This window comes from Trachymyrmex septentrionalis, unplaced genomic scaffold (genome assembly GCF_001594115.1).
Source record: "Trachymyrmex septentrionalis isolate Tsep2-gDNA-1 unplaced genomic scaffold, Tsep1.0 scaffold22, whole genome shotgun sequence".
Taxonomy (NCBI): Eukaryota; Metazoa; Arthropoda; class Insecta; order Hymenoptera; family Formicidae; genus Trachymyrmex; species Trachymyrmex septentrionalis.
The window spans coordinates 3,535,135-3,545,546 of NW_017305375.1; the positions used below are offsets into that span (position 1 = coordinate 3,535,135).

At 34.1% G+C, this 10,412-nt stretch overlaps 1 pseudogene; it reads left to right on the top strand.

Moving 5' to 3' along the window:
- Window positions 1-2,832: 2,832 nt before the first annotated feature.
- Window positions 2,833-5,473, top strand: LOC108748228 (annotated as a pseudogene).
- The last annotated feature ends 4,939 nt before the right edge of the window (window positions 5,474-10,412 follow it).

The following is a 10,412-nucleotide window of genomic DNA, read 5'->3' on the forward strand; positions in this document are numbered from 1 at the left end:
TTTTCAGTTATGAAAATTGGAATATGCTTCATTCATTACATATCTCGAGTTACTGTGATATTGCTGAGAATAGCTTTAAACTAAAACATTCGATTGATTCTTATATGATGTAATATGTGTTTTCATATACAATGAAGAAGTGGATATATTTGTCATTATGAATTATTATGGAAATTGCCACATTTCTTTTAGTCTTACTTACCTTGTAAACTTTGCTTTTATTGTTTTAATTCCGACAGTTCCAATATTTTATCTATTGTTTAATAAATATAATTCCTATCTAAAATTGTCAACTCTAAATGGAACACGTAACATTTATCACTAATAAGAGAACGTATACTTATATAGAAAAGGAAGAATGGATTTCTTTCATTTTAATATTTACATTTCGCATCAAATCTCTAAACGCAAGGATCTAATAAGCTTTCTATCAATTAAATTGGCTAATATGAGGGAGCGTATGTAAAGCGGCTTGGGCGACAGGCTCAAAGTTAAAGCGCGTGTAATCGGTAATGGAAATAGCTATAATGCGCGTTATTAATAAAACTAATACCAGGTTTCACCGACGCGACATACATAACGAGCCTTCCTATACGGAATTGCGACGTGATTCGCGTACTCTATCAGCTTAAGGATTAACTCGTTTCAGTGTTCCAATATCTGGGCATCAGGAGACCTGAAAATTCGTGCATAGCGCCAATAACGCGTCGATGGCGCATGAATTTCCTGATACACCGGACTGCCGGACCTATGGATTAAACCGCTGCCTGACTATTGAAATGTCTACGATAAAATATTGTTCTTTCATGAATGAATAATTTAGAGTTTACAAACCAAATCGATTTTTTAAATCCGATGCATGGCGTTGACATCTATTTCATTGGTTTTTTTTTTTTTCAATAACGCCGCTTCTTTAAAAAAAAACAATTATATTATATCTGTCTTTTTTCTTTTTAAAGAAAAAAAAAGAAGACATGATGTGTATAAATTTATTGTAATATAATTGTTATAACAATAATAATAATAATATTTGATATCAATGATGATATAATAATATTTATTATAATGTAATCATTTGCACATCTCAAAAATTATTTTTCTCTTGGTATGATATCTAAATGTATACATCAAAGAATCCTTTTCGCAGTAACATCAGAGTTAGCGGATATTAAAATTATTTTCAAAGTGCACAAATATTTTTCATAATGAGAATAATTCATCTGCATTATATAATTTATGAGTGACTGATTTTTAAATTTTCCAGGTAAAGAGATAATTTTGATAAAGAGATAATTTTTATATATTACAATTTGCATAATATATACAAAAATCCTTTGCGGACTCGCACAGACATCAACTGACTAACCAAATTGTTCAAACCAAAGCTTGAAAACACATACATGGGACTATAGTTAAATCGATACCATGAAATATCTGCAAGTTTCAAGAGCATTTAACTGGGAATTAGGCGGCATGGTCAATAAACGCGACGGACCGCAGATGAGTGGAGAACTCTTGCTTACCGTTACATATGTCATGCACGAATGTGGCTGCCCTTGTGTGACGGTGTGACGAAGTGTTTTCGGACGAGAAAGTTTCTCAGAACTTTCACCGAGGAAGCGCCAGGATGGAGAACACGGGACACGGACATACGACATGACTGCCAGCTCATTCCGCACTTCGCCGATGTGTCCGTGGACAAGTTCGAATTAGCAAGTGCGCCAACTTGCGGAATGCCGATTGGTGGTCGTTCGCTCCACTGCACGCTTCTCCAAGAGAAGAAGAGATATTCACGTTCGCGGAATTCGCATCGGTCACGCTGAAAGAATATGCTCTCTCTCCCAAGAAAAGAAAACTGCATCTCCAAGCTTTGAATCTTCCTATTAATGAAAAATGGATTGTGATTTAATTTTTAAAATTGTGATTTGAAAATCCAATCTGATCAACTTGATTAAAAATGACAAAGATTTTTGTAGTTGAAAGTATAGCAATATCCAGAATTCTTTCGGAGCAAGATGTTATCAATTCTACTATCACATAAATAGCAGTTTTTTTTGTTAATGAATTGTTTTTTTGGAATTTAGAATGTATCTTTTTTGTTCTAAATTGTCAAAAATGTTATTTTTGTAAATAATAACATTTTTTTTTTAAATATAGGCCAATTACAATTAAAAACGAAATGTGTAGTTCTTTAATATTGCTATTATTATTAATATTGTTATTATTAATTCATACAACATATTTATAATTATTTTTCTAGGAAAAAAAATCTAAAAAATGATTTAAAAATATAAAAAGCTATTTATATAAAAAATATACTATACACGTATTATTAAAAATGTGATATTCGAAAAAGTATAAAAAAAAAAATAAAGATATGAGTAAAGCAAAAATCAATCAATATTAAATTTACAAAGAATTATAAAGCTGTTTTAATCAAAAATAAAAAAAGAAATTAAAAATTTTGAAAAGATTTAAAGCTCTAACTCCCTTCTCTCTCGGCTACGCCTATAATTAAAAAGTAATTTAATTTTGTTTATGAAAATGATCATTTAAAGAACAGAAACTTCAAAATATACATATTTCCACAATGTTGATTCTGAAGAAGTCATATTGTTTGACAAAATATCGCTTTGCTTGACATTAAATTACCTTACACATTGTAAAATACCTTATCGGTATAAAGGATGAAAAGAACGTACGTTCATGAATAGTGGAATATGGAAAAATCGTAATTCATGGTCAAAGTACCGCGGCATTCATATTACGGCACGTCGCATCGCACTGTCGGTATGCGAGCGCATCTTACACGGAATTTGATGCAGGTATGCCATGCAGGACGATCATGTGACGCCAGTGGTACCCTGGAGCTGTTGTCGAATCGACATAAAGGGGCCTTGCTATCATGATCCCCTTCAGCTGCCAAATCCTGAGGATGATCCTATCTACGAGAGCCTCGACACTCGAGGCTGTCTCGTAGCCATGAAAGCCATTGTAAATGGGACACTCTATTCCTCGATTGCGCTAATCGCCCTTCTCTTCGTCTTGCAGATACGTACCCAATATTCGACGTAATAAACACGCGGACAGTTGAATACGAGCACCCGTGTAATACCAACACCGCGTGTTTAGTTAATTCCCTACCGCTACTTAATGGTCTCTTCTCTTTATCGAAGATCTTAAATCTTGAGCGGAGTAATTATCTGTACATAAACGCACACGCTAATGCCTGAAGCTTCATAACGCGAATAAGTAAAGTTTAATGTCTTAAACAAATTTATAATTGTGTACGGATGTTTTTTGAGAACAATTGTCTAATAAAACATTAAATCACTAATACCACAAATTATGTAATTATTACATTGAAAGAACAGTTTTACTAAAATATCTAAAAATTATCTAGATATAAATTTATAAAAGTAATTTTGTTGAACCATTAAAATAATTATGTAGATCGCGCAAATTGATTGCCAAAATATTAAAATTTTTTGCAGCATTGCTCATCATAATAGTTTTTTTCTATTGTACATAATTTGATTATTTTAATCTAACAGAATTATTTCAGATCTATATTTAATTAAATTCTTAAATATTTCAGCAAATTCAGCAAAATTGTTCTTTCTGTGTAGGTTAGGTGAATATTAATCTCACAAACTTCTATTAACATTTACATTATATGTGTGTGTGTGTGTGTGTGTGTGTGTGTGTGTGTGTGTGTGTGTGTGTGTGTGTGTTGTTTTTATAATAAAGTCATGCTGCGCGCCATATTTAGTGTGAAATAAAAATTATATACAAGATGTAAAATTTTAATGTATGCAACAAGTATTACCAAGTATGCAACACATTGTAGACAATATTTTTGTTTAAAATCAACATTATTATCTTTTATTTGTTTAGATTAAACTGCATGTGTTCTTACTGTATATTACATATCATCTTTTACAATGATCTTAAACACCCAGTATGTGGTATTTTATTCCACTGCAGTAAATATAACTACCAGCATCACATTTTACCGTGAATTCACTAGGTGTTAGCGTACTAGTGTAATATATATAGAAGTTTGTGACTAATCCAAATATTCAAGTTTTAGTAGATAGTGCAAGAGAAATTTAAAATATTATTACGAATGTGGCATGTTCATCCTTTGTGTACTCGTTATATTTACATTTTTACGCAACGCTCGTGATTAATCTAACTTGCGAGTGTTCGCCATCTCGCAACGCGCAAAAAGCAGCGTACACCGGCATTTCCAGTTCACGTCCTTCGCGGCTCGTTTCATCCAGTTCAAATTTAATTCCGCTTTCGGTACCCTTTGGGTAAGGTTCCCGAACGCGATCTTGATTACATTAACCTGATGCGGTTAATTTAACGCACGACGCTGCATGTAGCCGTTATTTCAGCCACCTGTAAAAAGTAAGATAATTTTATCAACTTCTTTCTTGAGTCACACTTGTCTCTTTTGCTTTTCCCACACTTATACATTACTTCTGTTCGAAACGATCATAAAATAATATCTAAATACAGAGAGAAAATTGTCATTTCCTTTATGGCGCGACTTAGAAGCGAAATGTAATAAAATGTTTCCGACAAATGAAGAAGAGACTTGATAGATCGGCGTATCGTAACATTCCTATGTTTTTATGAGAGAAACTACATTGCCGGAGATTGTGAGACTTTAAGAGAGACAATATACAATGCTGGTGCGAGGAAAGAGACAAAAACAGAGAAGACAAAGCGATGGAGGTATATTAAAGAAAAGAATGACAAAAGAGTACAACAGAACAAGGAAGTGAGTCTGGCGGATGGAAGTTAAAGGGTGAAAAGAGAAACTGAATAGGACAGATTGTAAAACAAAGGATATTGCATCACATCTTGATGATGAGCGTACATCCTCTCTCTCTCTCTCTCTCTCTTTCTCTCTCTCTTTCTCTCTCTCTCCTCCAATCAGAGATGAAATATTTCTAAATCTTCGAATTACAAATCGCGATTAAAAACATACGATTATTTTTATCGCGCAGAGAAATAAATACAGCGATAATCTCGAATGTTGTAAAATAATGGATATATATGTTGTATAGGATAATGGATGAATATGTAAAATAATAAAACGTACGAGAGATAAAAAAATAACGAGAATTTGAAGGAAAAATAATAAATAGCAGCCACAAGAGAGATAAATAGAAAAAGATAGAAAAAGCAAAATCCTTAATAAAGGATTTTGCAGTAAATATTGTTCTGTATTTTCGCCACCACCGGTGGTCACGTACGTACATACAGTGATACGCATAAAACATTTGCTCGCGTACTCAGGTTGGCGTGGCCGCACTATTGACGCTCGATTTTACTGCCGTGAGAAATGCAGGCGCTCGATCGGATTCGATAGGTCGCATTGCCCGGATAACTCTACGGCCGTCTGGATTTTGGGAATGCCGCCGGACCTAATCTCTGGCAGATCGAGCGAGGCTGGTAGCGCGCGACCGTCCGCGAATCAAATCAATCGGTGACAAATAGACTGAACGAGCGAACGAGCGAGCCCCCTCGTCTTCGGCGGTATAACGTTGCCATCGAGTCGTTGCGCTCGATCGCCGAACTTGATGGAATTTGATGGAGATTTTGCGCGGTAAACGAGGAGCGATTCCGCAAAACTCAATCTCGCTGCTTACACTCGTTTCGAGAGAGTGCGTCGAGCCAGCTGTACCATCGGGCACGTGATTCGGAAAATAGATTTGAATAACCGATCGCGCGTTAATCCATCCTTTTTAATCGAATGGTAGAAATGTCATTTCTCCTTCGATTAATTTTAATCGCCGCACAATCTCCTTTTTCCAAAATGTTACCAGACTTCTGTCCAACGCTTCATCTATTCATTTCGTCTGTCTCGTGCAAATTCATTTTCGTGAGAAAAACTTTTAATTCTTGGATACATATAAATATAACGTGGGAATAGTCATTTGGGATATTTTTACGTCTCAGGGTTGAAAATGTATGTAGACTGTTGTAAAATACTTTTTGTATGAATATTGATTAACATATTTTCTTTCTTTTTTAATAACTATTCTTTATAAACCTTTAAATATGTAGTTCTACTAAAAAATCGCAATAAAAAAATGTTATTTTAATTAAAAACTTTATTTTTCAAAAATATTGTCAATTAATGTTTTTATTCCGTTTAATATGTATTTATTCGACTTTTTATTACTTTTTTCAAAAAATTGTAATTGATTCTGTATTTATTATATTTTCAAATATTATATTAAAAAATTGGAAAACGATGAATAACATATGTTATTCAAAAGTAATTTTAATTGAGATGTGAAAACACCTTGTGATTATTTAAAAACCAAAATTTAGGTGATTACTTCCAGGTTAATAAGATATATTTTTATACATTTTGTTTTGGTGATATCTATAGCAGGCAGGGAATCATGATCGAGTGGGGTAGCTCTAGATATTTGACATTGACATGTAAAAACGATGCAAAATCAGTTTTAATTTTATGCTATTACATTAACGTAATCCATACAAATATCCATGCACTGTAATTCTCATACAAATTTAAAATAAATATCTATAACAAACAAATACTAACAATTACTGGTAGATATTCAATAAAAAAGTTTAATCCCTTAATAAAAGTTCTTCAGAACACCGAGATTTAATGAACACAATTCCGATTGTTACAATTCGAAAATCGAGGTGAAATCTCTTGATGACGCTTCGGATAATCGATCACTGAGTTAGATACGCTTAACAAGGAATTCTACTCCCGAGAATAGTTGTGGGTGATAAATAAGGGGTCGGAGATACACAAACGTCGATAACACGCCACCGACAAAATACCGTCGAACTCCTTTTACGAAGAAGCCGTTACCAATCGATACGATTCGTAAGATAGAGCTCTGAGTATGATGACTGAATACAGAATCGTGTGGCGGCCATAAATCGCTTCGTTCTCCTTCGGCGCATCCGTGCGGGGAAAGTCTTTTGGGACGGAGATCTCATTTCATTTCCAATGACGATAAAAATTACGTCGAAGATGAGACGTTTAATCGCGCGGCGATCAACACTTCTCGTTAAAGCGCGACGTCGTCGTGTCGATGCACGATTGTCGGAACGTTCGTCGTCGGTCGCTCTCTATATTTAACGGCCCTCGACCAGATTTATTTCAGGATCACGAAGCGCTGCCACTCGCTCCATCCGGAATCCTCCATCCTTGCGGGCAGGATGGCGATTGACGTATTCGGAAATAGATGAGACTTTGTAGGAATTGAACGATGCGCCGATTCGAGAGAACGGCGAGGCGGTGTATGCTAACAACTGCGATTCAAACTCGCGTCGCATCGATTTCCAGAGGAATAAGGCGGAGAGACCGACCGTACACGGTGTTGTGCGAGAGCTCGCGTATGAATTTTGCAAACAGCCATCGCTGTGAAAGATCGGAAGATGCATCGTAATAAAAGAGCGTACCTTCGAAGACTCAATGCGATTCTGTCAACATGGGCGATACGCAAAATATACCTAAACTGCGCAAAACGCAATGATATAATAGCAGAAGCATGGCTATTGCATCTCTTGCGGGACGCACAAACAAATAGAAAATTACGGCTGTATGTCAAATATTTTTCCAAACAATGAATCGAATTGCAAGAAGGATTATAATTTGGAGCATAAGCGGAGTTTTATATGAAACAAATAGTTTCAATGAAGTATCTAAAATTTAGCTGGATCTCTGTCTGAAATAATTTTGTCATGCTATTAGAATAATTATGTAGAATGTTTAAATTAGTTGCTATAAAACTTTTTACTCGTTAAGTTTGAAAGTTTTTCATAATATTTTGATGATAAAAATTATTTTTAGATGTGTATTTAGCTCAATTTTTAGATACGAGGTATTTATATTTTAAACGATATATTAGACGAAAATTGACTGAAAACATTTAACACAAATAAAACGCCTATTTAGTCAAAGAGTGTCTTGGTATTTAATAATATTTTTTTTTTGTTAATCTTACAATTTCCAGTTCAAGCAAACTTCTCACTAATTATTTATATTTTGAAACACAGCTGTAGGCTGGAGTACATAATATCATAAATTGAATTGACAAGCAACTTAATATTATTGATGAGCATCTTTAAAACACTATAAAGAATTTATTGCAAAAAATATTTATATTCTGGTTTATATCTTAATATATTTCCATATATTTCAGTTTTATCGATAAATGTGCGCGTGGATATGGATTTATTTCTGAAATTCTATACAGTACATGCAGAAACATAAACTGTATGCTAAATGCTCGCAATTTATATTGGTAAAAATAAGGTATGAATACGAACTTATTTGTACATCTCTGGCGTTTGTATTTTTTTTAAAAAGGTTAACATAAGCAGCGTATGTTTCTAAGGTCGATACAATTCCCATATATAGAGACTGCAATTGTACAATATAAACGAATATCGATTCGGATTGCTGATATTTGATAGCACAAGACGCGAATATCCGAATATCTAATATATATTCCGTGTTCCATCCAACTGCGTCGTATGGCTACACGATAGCACGTAATTCCGAGGAAAGGAGAATCGTCTCCTTGCTGCAATTCTTATGCGAGCTTATCGGAGACATTGTATCCCGATGAGAAACACATGTTTCTCTGAGTGCCGATTCTAAGTAATTCCATCAGATTAGCATTTAATGAAATAATAATACCAGGCTTTATAATAATCTTACCGTGAACAATTGAATGGTATTGCAGCTCCTTCTGTTTGATTCTGCTGTACCGCAAGCGAGACTATGTTAGAAAACCGCGCGCAGGATGAAAAAAGTATAACGCGGACTCAATTTAAACTGTCACATACGCCAGCAAGAAACGCGCCGCAACGGAGAGAGATATCACGCAGATCCCGGGAGGATTTATTTCGTTGCATCCTGCGCTTCACGTCCGCCCGCCATCGCTAAAAGTGACAAGATTTCAACCCCTCGTTCCTTTTGACATTTTCATCCCTTTTATCTCTTTACACCTTTCCCTCGCACGCTGTGCCGTTATGGAGAGTTTCTCTGTGAATCCGTAACGAATGACCTGCTCATAAATACATCGACGTCTATGGATAATCCATAGGAAACGTTTGCAACGGAAATCGGCAGCTTAAGAGAACACAAAATGACATATCCTTTACAAAAATCGAAGTAGCATTTAAAGCCTATTCTACAATTGCGTAACTGTAGTTGTAAGGCCGGAATCAGACTACGCATTGAAGATCGATATTGAAGATTGAAATTCGACCAATGAGGACAAAGGAATTTTAGCTCTTTTTGTTTTGATTGGTCAAATTTTAAGCTTTCAATCTTAAATCTTAATCTTCAATGCGCGTAATTTGATTCTGGCCTAAGTGGTTGTAGTTGTAAGAATTGACCAATCACAGTCAAATATTCTTCTCGTATTCTGCTGTAATTGTTGAATTTTTACAACTACAACCGTTTATAACTACGCTTACGCAAGAAGTAGATTGTAGAACAAACTTTACTGTAGAATGTAGATATTGAATGACACAGTATATTGCTGTTAATACATAAATTTTAGTTCGAAAAAATGGGCCACTCTTATACTGACAAGGAGAGACTACGCTCTGCTCTTTACCGATTTTGGGAAGCATTGTCAATCTTGACTTGACCTTAGCGATGTCACCCAAGATCAAATCAATAAAACCAATAAATACATCTTATTAAACTCTACCATTTTTGTCTAAGACATTTTTCTCAAAAAATGCATACTTTCCGATATATTAGACTATTTTCAGATTTTTTGATATATTTTTAAATGCTCATTACTTGGCTTCTAAGCCCTATTAGCGGTAACAGCTTTATAGGTGTTTATTTGATAGGCTCCTCTAATATTGCTACAGTTTGATCAAAATCGGTGAAGAGCAGAGCGTAACCTCTCCTTGTGAGAAAAAGTTCTGATTGTATCAACAAGAAGTACAAATCGAATTTTTATTATAAATTAGAATTCTTGTTAATTAAATATCTTTATCTTGATTAGAATGTTTGGTATATAGATTTAACTATAAGTATTTGATTTATGTCTTACTGATTGAATTTACCTAAATTCTAATTAATGGAACAAAATCGAATTTTTTCTCTAATGTAATTAATGTCACACAAAATTTTCATACATTTCATACTTTCAATATATATTTCTAATTTAAACTTTTTATAAATATTTATAATTTAGACTTTTATAAATACGAATGACTTAATAATAATCTTAAAAAAAAAGAGAAAAAATAAACACACCGTCAAATTTCATCTACATAAAGTATACAGCCTAATGTCTTCTCATAACACAAAAAGAATGATTGATAAAGTATCTAAAAATTTAAGTGGAGATTTGAAAATAATTTTGTTGAAT